General features: G+C 39.8%; 1 protein-coding gene and 1 long non-coding RNA gene across 6 annotated transcripts in view; both read left to right on the forward strand.

Moving 5' to 3' along the window:
* Positions 1 to 20,571, forward strand: part of LOC146520564 (myosin-10) — a 61,150-nt gene that overhangs the window by 12,446 nt on the left and 28,133 nt on the right. The window lies entirely within an intron of this gene.
* On the forward strand, positions 5,072 to 20,186 carry LOC146520565 (uncharacterized). The gene is made up of 2 exons (XR_014873634.1): positions 5,072 to 5,547; positions 5,644 to 20,186. It is a non-coding gene; the product is annotated as an uncharacterized LOC146520565 (long non-coding RNA).

Below are 20,571 nucleotides of genomic sequence, written 5' to 3' on the forward strand. Positions count from 1 at the left end.
CTCTGCTTTCAGCGACTCTCGCCACTCCAGGGAAGTCATAACTGGCCAAAAGTCACATTCAGGTATTTAAAAAATAAGAAAATCACCCAAGTTTAGACCATGTGAAGAGGCCCAGCCAGTATATTGAGATATATATCTGCTTGTAGAGGTACATTTGTTTCAACAGAAACAGTACTAACACATACTAAATAAATCAAATCAAATCAGAAGTACTTCCAAATGGGACTTTAACTAACTTCCTCTGAATCAAGTTGTGAACTCTCTGCCAGCTTTACCACATGGTTGTTGCTGAAACATTTCAGGCCTAAATTGACCTTGGATCTGATTTTTAAAGTTTGGTTTTGGAACTTTTAAGGTGGCTCGTGTAGAGTTAGATTGCAAAGTTCTGGGAAAACAAATTTATACATGAGGTTAATGTTGCACCTTAATTATATAGCTCCTGTCTTTGTATATTTTCTTCAATGTGGTTTTCAAAACTTTAAATACACACACACACACACACACACACACACTCTTACCGGCCTATTGTGCCTTCAGAATGTGTTTGTCTCGATATAGGACACCTCTCTGGTGCCATCATTCTTCTCTCTAACCCCCTTTCTCTCTGTTCATTCTTTCGGACCCCTCACAACAGGCAGGGCAAACCAGGCAGTGGAATGAGGTCATCGCTGCTCCAGCTCTCCATACTTCACTGTGTTAAATTATACGAGCTGAGTCATTATCAAGTTCTCATAGTTGTCCAAGCAGCCTGTTGCCCACTGCTGGGCTGCTGTGAGCAGAGGTGGATCACCGTGGATACCGATGTGTGTATCTGTATATGCAACTAAAATAACCTACCCCTGGGATCTTGAATAGAGGTGTCACTCTGAGTGGCACTATTTAGCTGGCTGCTCCTGTATGAATCTACTTCAGCCTTTTTAATATTTCTGCAGTCTTGTTCAGGATGTCTTTTGTAGCTCCATCTCAAACTATTTGGGATCTCCTACTGATTTCTTTCTCCTCTCAGCAAGTAGAGCAGCTGGCCTCTCTTATTTCTACCCCTTTACTGTTTCACTTACTAGTTTGTTCAGTCCCTTTCTTCCTTTCAACCAGAATGTTTTGGCTCTGAAGACACTGAAGAGGAAAAATTCCCCAAGTCCTTGAAAGCATTTTGGTCGCCTTTCACTTAACATGAAAAATACAAACCGCAGCTCTGCTGGAAACTCTGTGGCAGCGCAGTTTTCTTTGTTCCTTCTGTCTCAGGCTTTGATTAGGAAACACAGGAGAACAAGTGTGGGGAATGTCCACATTCTCATCCCTTCTCCGTGTCAGGATGAAGCCAGGGTTACCATGGTTAGACCTCTGTTTAATTGACAACACCGTGTCTCAGTTTTCTCTTATTTCACCTCTCAACTGCTCAGGCCACAAGGCTCAGTTCATGACAGATTTGTCCATAAGTATTGTAAGTATGTATTTTTGTTTTGTGTTCAGCAGTTTTCATCCATATTTTTTATCCTTTTATGAGTTAGTTGTCTGTTTCTTACTGCTGCTTGACTCTATGAGAAGAGTGCGCCTCACACTCAGGTTGGAACTGTATAATACAGTCATGTTACTGCCACTCGACTCACTTACAGGAGTGGTAAGTGAATGCCACAGATAGAGTCACATATACTGACTGCACTCCATAGGAGTAGTTTGCTTGTCAAAAAAATTTCTGTATGCAACACAGCCTGGTTTGCAGCCTCACATCAACAAATTTGAAAAGCAGATTTTACAGTGAGATTTCTTTTACAGTGCGATTATTTTTATGCTGATCTCCATCACATGGTAGAGATCCAGCACATCTGAGAACACAGATGGTACTGTAGACACAACCTGTTTAGAAATAACTTAAAAAAAAGAAAAGCAAACCTACTGCCTCCTTCTACTGTAAAGAAATTTTCTTTGCTTAGGTATTGTAGAGCTCATTCCATATTTATTCTGTATACTCATCCTGACGCCAGTGTGATGAGCATCTGTCAGTATAAGGAAAATCTACTGTTAATGTCAGGTGTAAATTCACGCACAACCCATTGTGATTTGAATGGGAGGTGAGCCTTTATAGAGTGAATGCAACTTCAGAAATTAAAGTAATGCAATCACAAAACCTTTTCTTAAACATGAGAACTACAAGTCCCTCGCTAAAGAATGCAGTGCATTTCCCTTAGTATAGGTCAGGGGTCGGCAACCCTGGGCACACGTGCCAGGGTTAACTGATGGCACGACCATAGCTGGACTGGCCATCAGGTATACCGGGCATTTGCCCGGTGGGTCGATGGTGATTTTTAGTTTTTATGGGCCGATGATTTTTTTTTTCTTGTAACATGAACAATGAAAGGTGGTGGATTGGCCAGATGCTGGCAGATGTGTAAAAATAACTCAGTTGTTTGCTGGTGGCTATGGCGGGAAGGGCAGGGAGGAGGAGAGACGCTTAAACAGCAGCATGTTTAAGCTTGATCAGCTGTTGTTAGTTAATTAATTTCTAGTATCAGCTGATGTTTGCTGGAGCCACAGCTGTAAAAGCTGCTGGTCCTGATATCGGTTTGGATATCTGGTGAGAGGGAAACATGAAACCAGGAGATGTCCTTACTGAATCATCAGAGCTGAACAGGTGATGGAGAAACAGGTTTACCTTTTTGGTCACATGAATGAGTTGAAGGGAAGTTATGAACTGTTTCTGAGAGACAAATAACACCAGGATCTTTTTCTATGTAGCTGACAGCTGGTAACTGTGCAGGGGCGGGTCTAGGAAAGTTTTGCCAGGGGGCCAGGTAGGGCATCAACAGGGAGGGGGAGGGGGGGCACAAAGAAATACTTTTCTTTCTTATTCTCATTTAAAATGTCTAGCTTTTAATAAATAATTATCTGAATCTTACAACCAAAGTTTTTATCTGATGTAAAATGTATAGAAATCATATATATACCAACAAGTGTACATCACTGTCACAACGACGTTTGTTTTCATTCAAAAGCTTTATGGTTTTTCCTATAATACCTGGTGGGCCGGTCTCTAGTCAAAATGCCCGGGCAGATTTTTTTTGTCCCAGTCCAGCCGTTGGCATGACACGCAGTGAGTTAATCTGAAAATGTGGATTAAAAAATAAATGGCCGGGCCAGCGATGCACATCACAAATTAGCTCGCATAGACAGACTAGTTCTGCCACTTCTTAATGATGGTATCTTAGCTAACAACCCCAACTACCAGATTCAACTTGTAATTGGCTAAAAATAACTTAGCCTACCAGTGAGAGGGACGTTGCTAGCTGGCAGTTTTTTCAAGCGATGTTGAAATTTCCACATTCCGACACTTCAAATGCTTCAGGAGCACCGCGGAAATACACGTATACATCCGTAGACTCGAGACAGAATTCACAATGAGTTTTCGGGACTTTCAGGCGTATGGACCAGTTTTTTCTTTTCTGACCAAACCAGAAAGCTTTAATGAGCAGCTGGATTTGTTTCGCATTAATTGGCATTAACTGGCTAAGTTAATGCCAATTAATGTGACATCGAAATGCAGCTGATTAAAATGAAAAGCTCGACTCTGTGGGGGTCAAAGTTTGCAGAACTACGAACGCAGCTGGGATCCATAGCTGTGTGTGTTCATGGAGTTTGCATTTTCACCTGCTGGACATCACTACCTGACTAGTTTAACTGTCTTCAAAACATTGCAGTGGCCTTATTGACAGTATTTGGCTCTACATATCTGTGTGAGCAGATTTTCTCTCACATGAGTGTCCTCAGGTAGCCGTCTGAATGCTGGACACTCAGAGACCTGTGTCTCTGAGTGGGAGACCAGAGATCACATTAACATGTGTATCTCTGTATTAACAAACATGTCATATTGGCCCAGTTCATTTTTCTTATCATTGTTGTGAGATCTCTTGTATAGTTCATTTGCTGTTACGGAGTTCTTGTTATGGATAAAAAGTGTCTTTTTTTCTTTCAAAATAGCTGATAACTATTCGCTGATAGCTGAAAACATCTGCAAACATCTGCAAACAAATGTAATTCTATAAAGTTGTTCTATATAGTGTGTAACTGTTAATATAGAGCATTATTAAATTTATTGCTAATGCAGTTTTATGGCACATTGACTTCTGAGGACATTTTAGATGGCACTTATCATCAGAAAGGTTGCCACCCCTGGTGTAGGTTATTTTTATCCAAATACAAATCACATATTAAAACCAGGCGACACTGAGTCAGATAGACTGGAATGTCTCCATCACAATGTCATGTAGATAACTGAGGGAGGAAGAGGAGACATATTTAGCTTTTTTCACTATTGGTTGGTGACGTCCTCCTATTTTTAGTTCATAGCTATTATACTTATACTTTACGTATATCAAATCTGTCAATTAAAACTGCACATAAATTTAGGTGCATTACCCTTTATTAAACCTTTTTAGGAGGAATTTTCCCTTTACTTGATGAGGCACAGCTGCAGCTGTATTGGTTTTAAGCTCTGTAAGACAAACTGTGGGACATCTAAATATAGCTGCACTGCGATGTATACACATGCACTGCAGCCCTGAACTTGCCTAGTCATTTCCCAGCAGAGGTGCAAGTGAGAACACAAATGTCTGAAGTCATAGTAGACATTAATTAGGTTTTTAATCTGCCATCTTCCCAGTACAATACATCTGTGTGATGCTATATTGCACTTTTCCAGCAACGCTGGAAAAAGTCTAATCAGTTTGTCCAATTAATGAGAACACAGAGGATGAGAACCATCTCCTGCTGTGTGAGGAGATTTGATAATGTCTTAACCTTATCGCCCCAGTGTGTTTTACTTTTTGTTTTGAAATGTGTATCCAAAGCACATGTAGTGTTGTTAAAAACAGGTCTGCAGATACTGGAAAAAGTGCTGTCGTGGTATATGTTTAGTTTCTCTTCCTCCCCAGAGTTGCAGATACACCTATATATGAAATATCTCCCTAGCAAAGCAGAGAAGGAAGATTCAGAGGTAACAAAACAGTCACAGAAGTGGAAAAGGTCTTGGAACACAGAGATGTGAAGGAGGTGGGCTGTGCTGAAAGAGTTTGGGGGGGGGGGGGGGGGGGGGGGGAATAGAGGCTTTAATTTTGAAGGGGATCCTTGGAAAGGGTTGCACAAGAATAAAAGATGGCAGAGCCCAACAGACAGGATCAAAGTTTAAGGAGGAATAACTACCAGGGAAGAGGAAAGACGGCAAAGACTGAAAAGGAGTCAGTGATGGAGATGGGTAAAAAGGAAGAAGGGGCAGAAGCGACACAGATTATGGGGGAAAACGGAGTAGAGGGTACAGGGGAAAGGCAGAGGGGGTGGTTAGCATTGTGCCTCACAATGGGGGCTTTGTGCAGTCTGGAGGGGGCTGGGACCAAGGCCCTGTGAGTGTGGGTGCAGGCAGGGAAGCCTGGAGTACAGAGTTCTTCCCTGGGAAATGGGGCCACTTGTTGGGGCAGTGAGGGTTTGAGTGGCAGGCTGGTGAGGGGCACACCCAAGATCTGACTGAGAAGACAGGTGTGTGTGTGTGTGTGTGCGTGTGTGCGTGTGTGTGTGTGTGTGTGTGTGTGTGTGTGTGTGTGTGTGTGTGTGTGTGTGTGTGTGTGTGTGTGTGTGTGTGCGTGTGTGTGTATTGAGGAGGGGGGGCAGTCAAAATGACTGTCTATACTCCGAACATACTGAAGCTATAACTTCCAGGGAAAGGGTGAAGCTTGTTCAAACAGCATACTTGGATGAGTGTACTGCAAATATACTCCGACTCATACATGCACACACACAAATATATGTGAGGGGATGAGTCTTTAATGACAGGCAGCTGCGGAGTTCGTGGATGATAAAATCATTTTTCTGTTTGGGGGTCATACATCATATCTGATTTATGGTTGCAGTCCTCTCCATGTGTAAACACTTAGAGTTTTCTCCTACCTAACCTGGACAGGGACAAGGTCCGGAGAGCTGTTCTCTGTCAGTCATCTTGGTATCCTTGGTGTCTGACACAGCTTCTTTTTTATAACTACAAGTTGATGGACTTCAGAGTCTTGGTAGAAATGTAAAAATTCCTTAACTGTGTATGTTAAGAAGAATAAATGTATTATTTCTGCTTAGTTCACTGATTTGACTTTATCGCACTGATTTAGAATAGATTAGCCCTTTATTGTCATTGTACATGTACAACGAAATTGTGGATTGTGTTTTATTGCCCAGTGCCATAGTGTCACTTTTCTAAAAGGATATTTTTTGAGCTTTTTAGCCTTTATTTGGCAGGAATGTAGATGCATCATATGCCTGAGTAAATGGATCCCTACTTAAAATTGTTCAAATATTTTTTATTACAGTTTTGTGGATTTCCTTTTAGGGATACCAAAACCTCTTGGGTTTGATAATCTTTTCCTAAACCTAACCAAATAGATTTGCTGACTAAACATAACCAAAGAGCATCTGGAAAACATTGACACAATTACTACCTCGGTCTGGGTGAAAGTCCTGTTTTTGGCCTACCTATGCATCTCTAGTTTTTATAGCTCTGTATTTATTTCCCCAAATGTATTTGGGGAATACATTTTTATTTATTATTTTAAGCCCCAAATGTATAACTATCTATGTGAGATAGGCATTAGTCTACTATGTGTAGCTGACACTCTCAGCCCGAACACGGTGCCAATGTTTGAAAAGAGTGGTGAGGAGATGATTTAAGGTGGAGTCACTGTCATATATTCCCCTCGTTCTTCGATAGTGTTGTCATCAGAGAAGCATAGCACTGATGCCAGAAGCCTCAGCAGTACAGATACGATTACCTGCCGTCACTGCTCTCTCTCTCTGACAAACTCATAACCCTCTGAAGGCAAGAGAGAAAAGCAGCTGACTGCTCCATCCGCTCCATCACTGGGTTTAATGAGCAACTGATTACATGTGCATATTGACTGATCTGTAAGATAAATATATGCACAGCAGTGTAGCTACAGTACAAGGCTGCAAATCACTTTTTCCATTTTTGAGTTAACATTTACTCTCATAATTTCTCTTTTGAGAATTTACTCCACTTCTACTTGTTGCTGTTGCACAACATTAAGTTTGACTTATATTAGTTACACCCACTAGATTTTTGCTTAACCTTGTTACATTTTCAGATTTATTGTATTTTTTTAAACATGTTCTTTCACTCGTTTTATCAGAGTCAGTCATCATCACACTGATACATTTTCCTCCCTATGATTGAATCCCTGCTCCCCTCTGTGTGTCTGGAATTCCTGTGGGGCTGCAGAGCTTAGCGCTATGATATCAGAGGTACCAGCATAAACACACACACAAACACGTGAAAACCGCCTTGTCCTGTTGGATTATGGCAGGCCTAGCCATCACAAAGAACCACTGTGGACCACACAAGCCCCCCCGACGGCTGCCATCTGCAATCGATTACATTGCCAAATACTTGCTGCCATATCTTCCGCAACTGCATTCTCTCCCCTTTCATTTGGTGTAAAGGCAACACCCAACAGGACAAGGCTAATTTTATGCTCACTGTAGGCAAACTGTTATGCAGCACTTAAGCTCTGTTGGGAAAAACTAACCTGTTCGTATGTCACATCTATAGTTATGCAGCTCAGTGCGTCCACTGTCTTGCAAATTTGTCTTAGGGATAATGTGGATAGTATTTTGAGGGATTTTTGACAGTGGGTAGCCATGATGATCATGAGGGAGTTGTCCCTGATGTTCCACAGAAGAAGAAGTAGAAAGGTTTAAAACGTCTTAGTTATTTTATATTATGTTCCCTACTATGCAATAGAGGTTTTAATAGTAAACAGGCAAGTTGGTCCACTAAAAACATTACCTTTGGACTTCAGAGAAATCGCAGGTTTCTCATTTGTACTCTGCACTAGAACAGCGATAATCTTGTTTCAGTCAATGTATGATGATCTAAATAGTGACTGAGCATATCGGAAGAGGAGACTGAACCCCACCCTCATTTGCTATTGTTGGAAATGGGAACATGACTGTGTGTTTCTGCTATTTGACAGCGCTAGTACTTTGTCTAGTATGGCCACTGTGTTCACTGAACCAAAAAAGTAGATTAAGTCTCAGCGTTGCTATGTCTCTCTACTCCATGTAGTATCCCATGTGTATGGATGTAGTGTTAATGTGTTGTGTTTCTTTTGTCAACCCGCTTGTACCATTTTTGTCCAAAATGGAATTTTCAGGCAGTGTTTGAATATGAATATCTCCAAAAGCATGAAATTTTCACTGGCCTTTCTTACCATCAAAATGAGTCAGGATATATATCTCAAGTACTGGCTACTTAAAATATGAAATACAAATTTAAGCAGTTCTACAAAGTATCATATTTGCCCCCACTTTCATTAAAAATGTATTTAAGTATAAATAAATTTAAAATATAAATAAAATAAAAATGATATGAATGACAAAACAAACTGATTTTCTCAGTTATAGTTAAAGATCTTTTAAACTTTTATGCCAATTAAGCTATTTACTGTTGTTTTAGCTTTTAGTTTAGCCAGTACTGAAACATTTTTTGATGTATTTGTACTAAATTACAGATTCTGATTCATTTTGATAGCAATAAAGGCCAATGAAAATTTCAGGCTTTTATCTTTAATAGTTTTCAAGATATTCATGCCTCAGATTTCAGTGTACAAAAAAGGCCTGAAAGTGGGTCAACAGACCATTTTTCAAAAAATATCTTTTTAATAGTAGTGATCTAAATTTATACCAATAATTGTAAATGTTCAAACTTTGTAACCAAAAATTTTTTATGCAAATTGGAGATGGTCGAGCAGAAGGCCCGTGGAACGGCTCATATGTTAAACTGACCAGACTCGTGAAAATAGCATGTTTACTCATTTCTCTTGTCATAGTAACTGAACAAGGGATCATTTTTAAAATAATTTACCCTTTTCAAATATGTTAAAGCCTAATGTTTGACATATTATTATGGGCCTACAACTTTAAGCCTGGTTGACAGGTGACTAGTTTTGGTTAAGTGAAACTTTACTATCCTAACAGGTTGTTACTTAGCACTCCACCCACTAAACTTAACATGGCCACTCCTGTTTCCAAAACCAACATGGCAGCAGCCAAAATACCAAAGCAGAGGCTTCAGGATGCAGACTCCATTCACCAATAGGCAGGTAGTTCATGTTTCATAGACATACTGTGCCCCACAAAGTTGATTCTGTTCATGTGGACGTAACGTTTTCAGTCTAAGACTGAGGAAGAAACTTGGATGAGTTTCCCCCACTGAAAAGTCTACATCCAGATGAACAGGATCAACTTTTTGAGATTTACCCACCTGAATGATTGAGCATGCATCAACACATACTATGGTTGCAATCATTCTTCAAAACATATTTAGGTGAATTCATGTAAGCACAGGATTAGCTGTGTCCATGGATGCTGAGATGCAGTGCTTCTCATTTCAACTCAATTTGGTTAAAGGTTCAATTTACAGATGCCTTCATCCTGTTTATGTTCTGATACCATTACAAAAGGATGTTGATCTGTAAACTGCTGTTTCTCGTTCGTCATGGTCTGTTTGGACAGCGCTGTTCTTTATTTAATAATCTGAATGGTTACTCTTCAAAGCTGATGCCAAATTTAGATCATACACAATAGAAGATCATCAGATCGCCCACAGATGTGCTCCACACCACTCCAGCACCTCTTCATGAGAAACATGTGGGAACTGGGTGTAAACTCCTTTCTCTCTCACATTGCCTCTATCTCTCTGTCTATCTCGATACCCCTCATTTTCTCTTCTTTGAAAAATGTGCTTTGTGGGACTCAACATAGGAAAGACTCCAGAAGCCTACTCCCTGTGGAGTCCAGCTCAGACAGAATAACACAGGCTCTACATGTCGAACCCAAGCCGACAGGACGTGGGGCCGTGAATATTAATTTGACATGCAGAAGTCTCTACATTCCAATCATATGCAACACTTTCTCAGACTTCCTCTGACCATTTTTTCACAGACAGCCATGCAGTGTTACAAATGTTTTTGGGGTTAAGGTTTTCTTGGCTCTTAGTATGAGCGCGCACTGATACTGCCTGTCGATACAGTCTAAAATGCTTTAGATATATCAGTCTTAATATGCCTGCTAGGTAATCTAATAAATAATAATAGTGTATATTTTATAGGTTGATATATTGGTGCAGTGGTTAGCCTTACAGCAAGAAGATCCTCGGTTTGAATCTGCTGGCTGGAACCTTTCGTTGCGGAGTTCTCCGACTTCCTCCCACAGTCAAAAGGCATGGATGTTAGGTGAACTGGCAGTTCTAAATTGGCAGCACGTGCGAATGTGAGTGTGTCTCTGTTAGATAGACTGGTGAATAATACAAGGTGTACCCTGCCTCCTGCCACATGACAGCTGGGATAGGCTCCAGTAACCTGGAACTGGATAAACTGAGGTGGATGGATAGATTTTATATTGCCATGAAAAAGGCTTTCTATGAGATTAGCTTAAGTGGGTATTATTCCCAAGAATCTTGTTTACAAATGGTTGTAGATTTTCTGTCCTTCCGTTTCCAGTAGTGGGTTTGAAAAACGGTATAAATGTTAGTTGCAGCTCTGTCTCATCTTAAACCTGTGGCTGTTGTGAAAATCCAAATTCCTCCTTTCATGCCAAAGACAGTTGAACACACTTCTTATCAGCCGGTATCCCAAATGTAGTTACATACTCCACTCTTTCCCATTGTGTCCTCACACTCCTAACTATATGTATGTCTAACATGCCTAACATGCTCCAGAAAGGGAAGCTGAAGGTGTAAATGATGATAAAACCACCTCCTCTGCTACTCCCAGGTGGTCCCTCACACACTAGTGTTATTTCCAAGAGGGTGGAGACAATCTATTTCTGTCTGTGATCTCAGCTGCCAACTGTCATCACCATCCCACGAGTGACACAGAAACATCCTTAGGATTTCGTTTGCAAGCGAGTCAGTATTTAAAGCTGGAAAGCTCCCGTTTCAGTACTGTTTTCTTTCTGTCTGCCTCCTATCTCAGTTTCCTCCTCTTCATTCTGCTATCTGGTCGCGTCGCACCACACCCTCCTCTTTCCCTCTCATGGGAAGTATTCGCCTATGCCAGATGCACAGGGGAATGTCCTGTGACTGTCAATGGGATCTAGTATAGTCTCCACCCTTTTGTTCATTTGTTGATGGTGTGAAAATGATGCGTCTCACTGGCACATTTTAAATAGTTTTTTCCTGGCATGGAGAAGGGTTTGATTATCGTGTTTAGTTGATGATGGAGCACATCAGTTTCTGAGTAGGAAAGCAGGCCTCATTTCCCTTTAATGCCACCTCTTTTGCACCACCAGCCTGCTAAAAACAACGCCTGTTCCACACCCAAGAGGCCCCAGTGCTGGAATCAAGGGAAACCAGGAGCAATCAAATTCCAGGACACACACACACACACACACACTCACACTGACGGGTACTTGCAAAGGGCCTGGCATCTCGATGGGGCTTTCTGCCCTTCTGTTCTTGTGAATGCCTAACTGGCAGCTGGTTCAACAGCATTACATTGAGAAATGCACTTGAGCTGTTTAGTCACTCAGCAGTTACAAATGGCCATATGTAAACGAATGAACGTCCTACGAACGTCAGTAGCTCAAATATAAGCTGGAATGTCTTTAAATGTTGCATTTTTTGTCCTTAGCTGAGAGTCATAAAGCTTTTCATGCCTGTTAACAATTTGGTTTTATGCCAAATAGTAGCAGAGCTCACAATTTTACTACATCAATGTCTTAACAACGTTAGTGGGATGTTGTTAAACCATCATCCATTAACTGCAGCTTATTCTGCTCTATACCCATCCAGGGAAACAATACTGTCAATAAACACTCAACGGACACTTTGTTAGTTATGTCTTGATTGTACTGTGTACTAGTACTACTTATTGCACTTATTGTACTGGGTACTAGTACTGCCTTATTTGCTTGTGAAATAGGAATATGCCAGAATTCAGAGGAATCATTCCTCTGAAATTTTGGTCCATGACATGGTAGCATCACAGTTGCTGCAGTTTTGTCAGCCATTTGTGTGCAGTGAACTCAGTCTCGTGTTTAACAAACCAGTTTGTTGTGCTTTGAGCTTGGTGACATGATGTGTTGTGTTTGAAGCAGCTGTCAGACGGATACACTGCATCAATCATCCCTTTATGACAATGTAGTCATAAAGGGAGGAACACAGTAAGCAGCAATACTCGGATAGATTTGTGAGTCTAAACAATGCTCAGTTGATACTAAGGGGTTGAAAGTGTACCAGGAAAATATCCCCAACACCATTATAGCTACCACCAGCCTAAACAGTTGATACCGCATTTGGCAACAACATGCTTTTCATTTACCATCTGAATGTTGCATCATACCAGGGAATGTTTTTCCAACCTTCTGTTGTCCACTTTTGGTGAGCCTCTTGAATTATAGCCTCAGTTTCTTGTTATTAGCTGACAGGAGCAGCACCTAGTGTGTTCTTCTGCTGCTGTGGTCCATCTGCTCCAAAGCTCAAGGTGTATTCAGAGATGCTCTTCTGTTACCTTGGTTGTAACCAGTAAATGTTTGAGTTACTGTTGCCTTCTTATCAATTCAAAGCGGTCTGTACATTCTCTTTTGACTTCTGGCAAAAACAAGGTGTTTTCTCTAGAAACCCTAGAAATGGTTAAGAGGAAAAATCTCAGTAGGTCAGCAGTTTCTCGAGTACTCAGGCCAGGCCATCCAGATCCAACAACCACGCCACATTCAAAGTCCCTTCACCATGCTGGATTTGAACTTTAACTAGATATGTTGACCATTTCTTCATGCCTAAATACATTGAGTTGTTTGGTTGATTACATATTTATATTAACGAGCAGTTGAACAGTTGTAACAGTAAAGTGAGCATTTGGTGAAGAAATTCTTATAATTCCTTTAAATCTTGAGAAAGTCGGGATTAAATCTTCTGTTTATTTCCTCACTTATTGTTCTGTACTCTTAAGTTTTGTCATTATGTTAAAAAAGAGTAGGTGGACATTTGCACAAAGTTGAGGTGAAAACTGCTACGCTAAACATTCAAATTAAACCATTAAACATAAAAATATAACATTAAATGCCTGACATGTATACAGAAATAAAAGGAATTAAGATGGAAATAACCTTATAATTTGATATAAGCCAGAGTCTAAAGTGCCCTGAAAACAGTCCAGTTCTCCCTCACACACAAACACACACTGTTGGTGCGTCTGTCTCTAGCTACTTTACAGCTAACATTTGTACATTTGGTTTATTGGTTGTCTTGGATCAATCCACACAGACTTCAAAAAGGTTCAGTGCTCTTTTTGGCTCAAAACGAACATTCACTTTGCTTTCTGTCCGAACACACGTTTAGGAATGGAATTGGGAATATGTGATAACGTAACCCTGATGATTTCATGTATTATCTTGGCTTGACTTTGTGGCCTAGTGTGTTTTTCTTTCTTTCTTTTTTCTTCTTTACTCCATTCCACACCAGAGATTGTGTTAAGTGAGTGTTTTTACTACCTTAACTGCCTTTTAGATAATATATAATGTCTAAATGTGTCTGTTTTATCGAAGTTGCTGTTTGAGGATGTGGCACATTACATATTACTCTTCCTTAATCATCTACTTAACTGTGTTAAGTGTGCTTCTCATAATCGTTAGGAAGCTTCCAAGTGACAGTTACACACTGCAGGTACCCACAGACACTCCCCAGATCACACTGACTGTTTGCTACTTCCACTGTCTGGGAATGTGAATGAGCGCTCACTCTCTCTCTCACACTCACACACACAGCCAGAGCCTTTCTTTTGTTTCAAGTAGCTCTGGATTCTCTCTCTGCTCCTTTATGAGTAATCAGAGCTCCATTTTTATATTACCTTCATATCTGTTGTGAGCAGGGAGTTGAGTGTGCATGAGCATGTGCAAGTGTGCATAAGTAATCCCCACAACATATAACAGTTTATGAGAGAGCAGCTCACTGGCCGTCACTCAGGATTTCTAATGTGTGTGAAGTGGTTGCCATGGTGCTATGATTTTCACTGTGTGCAGTTGCGTTTTACGACTTCTTTTATGAAGCAAATTGTGGGAGCTTGTGCTTCAGGGTGGAAAAAATGTGTTACATCCAGTTGCAAAGACCCCCTGTTTTAATACTCTTTTCGTTGCTTTTTATTCATAATCAGAAAGTTGTGATTTGTGTCAAAATGCGTGTGAAAGCATTGAGTGCAAAGAGGTGTCAACTTTTCCTGTTTTGTCAACGTGATGACCGCAAGTATTGGATTATTGAAAATGAACACAAGTGTGCAGTGTTTGATAGCTGTCTGATTCATGTGCATAAACTTAAAACATCAGCTTGCAGCAGTTGTAAGCACATTATGTTGATTTAGACTTGAGTTGCATTGGACTGAAGCCACAATGCTGAGGACCATTGACAATAAATGGGCACAATTATGATTCTTGCACTAAGAATGTTTTTGTACACTAAGGTCTGGTTTCAGCTTGGGATGTGGAGTGTTTTTGGTGGCTGTGGTGAAAAGATTGGAGTTTAAATGAGAAATTTTCTTCTGCCCTCGGAGTAATGCTCGTGGCTGCCCAGTATTTTAAGAAAACCCATTTCACTCACAGCTTTAAACGAAAGTCTCAGTGTTTATCTTTTCACTCGAACTACAAGTCATCATTTTAGGTGATGACTGCAAGGGTTTTTTTTAAGGTTATATAATGTTTTATGTGTTCCAAGCAGTGCTGTTATGAAGCTTTGAGAACAAAAGATGGACCATATTTGACTCTTTTAATATTTGGGTCTCCTTTTAACTAAAGTAACGTGGGGTCAAAAAAAATATTTCACAGTTTGAAAACTGAACTGAAAACTTGACCCAGTAGAGGAGCGCTAAGGCTGCATAAGGTTAAATAAGGTTGATAATAGGGGGGTTATGATAATGACTGAGGCTTTTGTGGAGACGGGGGGAAAGGGGGGCTATGCTCTGGAATGTGTGGAATGAGGGTTTGTTTAATCCTCATGGGGGATAAATTATTAGCAGCAAAGGGAAACCCTGCTGTGCAAGACAGGAACGTTAAGCGACATTCATGCATACAAGTGCCAGCATTATATGTCCTCAGTTTGCACTGTGGACATATTTAAATTAACTGGAGTGCAAAATAGTCTTAAGAAATGTTTCATTGTGTGCGTGAAAACAACAATAAATTTTTTATAGTGCGGTCAAGCATTTGTTTTTCTAGCTTTCTTCTTTCTACTTTGGTATTGAAGCATTCCACCTCTCAGTAAACTACCATATGTCATTGTAGTAATACTGATAAAAATCTGCTTTTTTTGACTCGTTATTCACCTTAGCTGAGCTGAATGAACAGCCTATTTTATTTCCGACTCACATTAACATCAACTAATGACCTTTGAGTTGTGGTGGAGGAAATAACTAAAGCAACTAAAAGCTAAGTTGATGAGGTGTTTAAATGAAAAACATCTGTTACTGTGAAAAAGTGATTTTTTTCTCCAGCAAGTTCCCCCCTCTTTTGTGGTGTGAGTGATCTGGCTTTGCCGCATTCGTGGGGGGTAAAAGGGGAAATGAGAGCAACTGAGAGAAAATGAAGCACAAAGGGGGTGAAGATTTAGTGAGACAGTAATGAGCTACTGGAAAGGAAGCGCATGTTCAGTTTGACTGGTCCACCTACGCCTAGCCAGCATGGCATCCTGGGTAAATATGACCCTGCCGTTGGTTGCTGTGGTGATTTAGGAAACAGGAGCTGCCAAGAAGGCCAAGGTGGCAGCAGAGGCAGGGTGAATGCACCCACTAATTCATTCAGATAGTACAGGTCACAGTAAACTGTTTCAGGTGATTTTTATAGAAGACCACAACTAAAATGTAACAAAAGCGCAAACATTTCATTTACAGTGAAACAATGAACATACGTTATAACAAATAGACTACTAAATAGTATGCACATAATGTCAGGGCTCTGTGTGCGGGCAGACAGAGATGAGGATCCAAATGCAGGACTCGAAGACAAAATGCAATTCAAAACCACAGCTTTATTGCTGGCATGAAAACAAAACATGAAGAAACACACAGGCATAATCTGATGGTACGACACGACACCGAGCACGGGAAAACACAGGGCTTATATACACAGGTTGGTAATCAGGGAATGGGCAACAGGAGGGAGACACAGCTGGGAGGGATTGGACTAACGAGACAGGGGGAGCAAAGCTGCACACACTGACATAAGACATAGACTTTCACAATAAAACAGGAAACAAGAAACCACTAAACAAAGACGCAGACACGACACTGAGAGACAGACTAGACACTGAACTAAACCTGCAATAAACATGGGAACACAAAACCTAAGAACTAATCCCGAAACAAGAATAACTGAAACATAGATTCATAATAATAATCATCATCATCACCAACAAGAGCACCACAAGAGAATAAGAAAACAATCCATAATGCAAAAAACACACCAAAACATAACTCAAAATACTGGGTCAAACTGACCCAGAACTGTGACACATAATCTTTCTAACAGTTTATTACGTGCAGTCTTAACACTCAGTGCAGCCCAAACTCACACAGGCCTAGAGAGCAGTCAGCGAATATCTGGCAACTACCAGTTGCTAGGTTACAAGGCATACTTTCTCACCTGGTTGGAGAATGGTTGCTGGCAGTCAGAAGGTGAAAATTGGTTGCAAAGAGGTATACAGTGGTTCAGTGGAAACCTCCTTGTGATTGCTTTGGTCGTTGACACATTGTATCCTGTAGTTTGCATGGAAAACACCAACTTGACTGCAGACTACATTATGAGCAGTAGTGAAACTGTGAAAACAGAATGTTCAACTTCAAAGTAAAAGTTTCACCTTTTGAAATGTGCTGGTTACAGCATTGAGGCACACGTTTTAGAGGGACATTCTCCATTTGTAGTTTGATTCTGTACTAGAGGTGGATACACAATGGAAATATAGATAAAATTATCAACACACCAGCGCTACATGCATAGCTTTATCACTCATTAGACTTCCAGGAGTCTAGGCATAATAATGGTGATACACACAAAATGTATCTAGTGTCACTGAGTAGCCGTATTGTTATACCATCATTAATGCAGCAGATATATTGTTGCATACTCTCTACTTGATGGATCACTGTATGCTTGAACATGAGGCTTTGTGCAAAGCTCCCCTCTGGCAGGTGAAGTCAGTGTTACCTTTATTTTGTGTGGCCTCACAGAGAAAAGAAATCAGAAAGAGGACACTGGATTAAAGGAATGATTGTCAATCAGTGGAAAAGCTGAAAGGTGTAGGATGTCGACTGAAAAATACATGGCTGGATAAAAATCACAGGAGAGCATCAAAGGTGTGATGGGTAAATAGATGTCTGATAAGCAGAGAATGAAGTGACTGCGACTCTAGTGGAAGTCCAAGGTTGTGTGTGTTTGTGTGTCTGCCAATCCCTTTTTTTTCCTGTACAAACAAGATTCGTTATTTTTATCCCCTTTCCATCTGACAGAACTGATAGCTTGTGTATATGTTGCTTGTCCACAAACACACTCACACATCTAAACACCACTTCCATCAGTCCCATCTGTTACCTTATAAAGACACAGTGCAGAAAAAAAGCCTGTCTGCCTTTTTGTGTTGGATCACATCAGTTGACAGGTGCAGAGTTTGCTTTATTCGTTTTCTTTTTTTAACATTAGCAGACACATACAGCAATATCTTAAAATATCTGGGTCTGATTGTATTACTACTGACTACTGACAAGCTGCTGCCAGAAGAACAAAACTTAATTTCTGTGTATCAGAACTTATATTTCTGGGAACTAACCCAGCACATGGTGTTTAGGTCATAAACTGCCATTTGGTCTTGTCACAGTTGTACTGTATGCATCATTTAAACACAAAAATCCAACCTCATGCTGAATTTTTTGGCATTGTTCTGTTCAAATTGCCATCAGGTGTTAATTTCAGAAACATGAGGTCATGTGCCTCCCCTGTTTAAACCTGTAAACACCTGATGTTGCTCAGAAGCTGTGTAGTTAGTATGTGTTTGGTTTTAATTTTCATGAGGGGTTATGTGCTGTTGCGTGAGTGTCCGATGGGACTTTTGGGCTTGTTTAAACCAATATTGGGTAAATCTGATGAGCATCAGGTCTCAGACTATAAAACACAGGCAGGATGAGTTATCAAACTTTGACCCGAGTTTAAAGGCAGCCTGACTGTCAGGGGAGATGATGCCAGTTATATCTGCATACATTAGGCTTGAATGTTTGTGTTGCATCTTATCTGCCCTACATTTACATCCGTAATTCTTTTTTATAATCAAACAAAGCTGATTTTCCGTGGAGAGAAAAGAGAATCCCCTTTTAATGTTTTCACATGAACACATAAACTCATTTGCCACCTGCTTTTTGTCACTTAAAGGAAGTTTCCGCTTTAGTACACAACAAAAGGACATTTCTCTAGGGAAATATAACACCTTAAAGACTGTTTGAGCCACCTGTGAAAACTGAGTCATGTCAACAAGGTGTGAGTAAATTTCTGTGCCAAGTCCTTTAAGCTGAACTATCATCTCTGCGGAGCGAATGGCTTTTAGAGAGACCACTGTAATTATCCATTAGAGCTTTTAGTTAATCGCCATGTTTTTGTGAACCAGCTTTATTCACACATAAAAAAGAACCACTCAACAAGAGTACTTTAAACATGTGAGAAAAACAGGACTTTACCTGCAAGCATCTAATGTAGCCACAGCAAAACAGACCCTCTGTGATGTCTAACAGTAAACCTGCTGCTGTTTCCCCAGCACAACTACACAGCATTTGTAGTTGTGATACGTTCCTTTCAGTTTCACTTTTAAAAACATAATTTATTCAGATGCTTCCTTGATCAAGTCATATGTCAAAAGAATAAATAAGAATAAAATAACATGTTTTGTCCCCGTGTCATCATTAAATGTGTGTTATAGATATTTTGTTAGCAGTAAGGCATCCACCCTTATGCTGCAGCTGCTCCTCGGCTCAGTGCACGTTTTTACCCCCTGGCCTTTGTCATAGGCACAGGTGATGAGGTAATTTCTTCTGTGTTTTCTGTCTCCTAAAGGGCAAAGCGATGATGTCAGGCTTCATTCTTCACATGGTGCACAAGCAGATGGTTTTAGGTTTAGTTTTAGGTTACTGCAGGTATTAGTCACAGTAAACAGCTACTCAGAGAGCATGGTTTTTATTAAGTGGCTGCTCTCGTATGAACTAGTAAATGGAATGGTTGAGTGATCTTTGTATATTTGAAGTTGTACTTGAGGCTCTAAATAGGTGTCAGGAAAAATTATGGTTTGCTATCATTTTAAAACAACAAGAAAAATATTTTTTAACTGCAAATCGTTTGTTTCTTCAGAGATGACTGCAGTTTTTTTCTCATCATTTCTTGTTCTCAGTCTCTTGAGATGAAGTATGCTTCTTGGCCTGTAGTCACGAAGGCCTCAGTTTCACCAAACCAGGTGTCTGTAGCTTAGAAAACCTCAGGGAAGATTCCTAGAAAGTGTAGTATGCTATGAAACTGATAAATGTTTGAAGTAGATACATTACATACATTAGATACCTAAAGTAATTATTTAAACTAGGTGAAATGGCTAAAAATAATACACCGTACATCAGTTTTGACTTTAAATAGATTCAGCTTCTGTACTTCATTTTAGTTTTTGACACTATGAAAGGTTCACAATAAATTCTTCTTTTTTTTTTATTGTATTTTGGAAAAAGGCAAAAAGTCATTCTTTTTCTTCTAAATTTGTCAAGACTTGGGAGAACAATTTAATGAATATAAAAATAACATATACTCATTGCTTAGGTTTAGGGTTAGATTATGACTTAAATGTCAGAAAATTGAAAAAATATCTGAAAAAACATGAGTAACCCTGTAAGACCCAACCCATCAAATGAGATTTTTATTAACCCTTATAACAAAATCCGCTTTTTTTTTTTTTTTTTGCTGTATCATGTTGTATATGATATATTTTAATTATATATTTATTATATATTTTTTCTATCACATTTGATACATTGGGCATTTTTGGCAACTTTCTTTTAACAACAATGTTAATTTTAGGCAGAGTTTTGTCCATAACATTTTGAAATTATGGCAAATATTGATCATGTTGATGAGATAGAGGTCTCAAAAACTCATGTATCATATATGATACAAACGGTATTGTAGAGTTAATTGTTAGTGTTAGTTAACATCTCTTAAAAATTTTAAATCTCTTCACAAGATCATATTAAAAAAGTCTGGATTTGCTGCCTGGTCATCTGGAAGATTAAACCTGCCATATTACCAAACATGTCGTGTCTTCAAGTCTTTAAATTAGCCCAGAGTTTCTGTTTGATGATAAGCATGTCAGTTCCCTGCTGGCTGTGGTGAAAAATGCATTCCTAACACACCTCCTTTATAAACCTCAGTGTTCACGGAGCAGTATGTTTGTCCTGTTATTCTCAGGAAATTCTCAGGAAAATGCAAGCTGTGTTTATGTACGTGTATGTACTCGCAGTCAGGATA

This window comes from Neolamprologus multifasciatus, chromosome 4, assembly GCF_963576455.1.
Source record: "Neolamprologus multifasciatus chromosome 4, fNeoMul1.2, whole genome shotgun sequence".
NCBI classification, from domain to species: Eukaryota; Metazoa; Chordata; class Actinopteri; order Cichliformes; family Cichlidae; genus Neolamprologus; species Neolamprologus multifasciatus.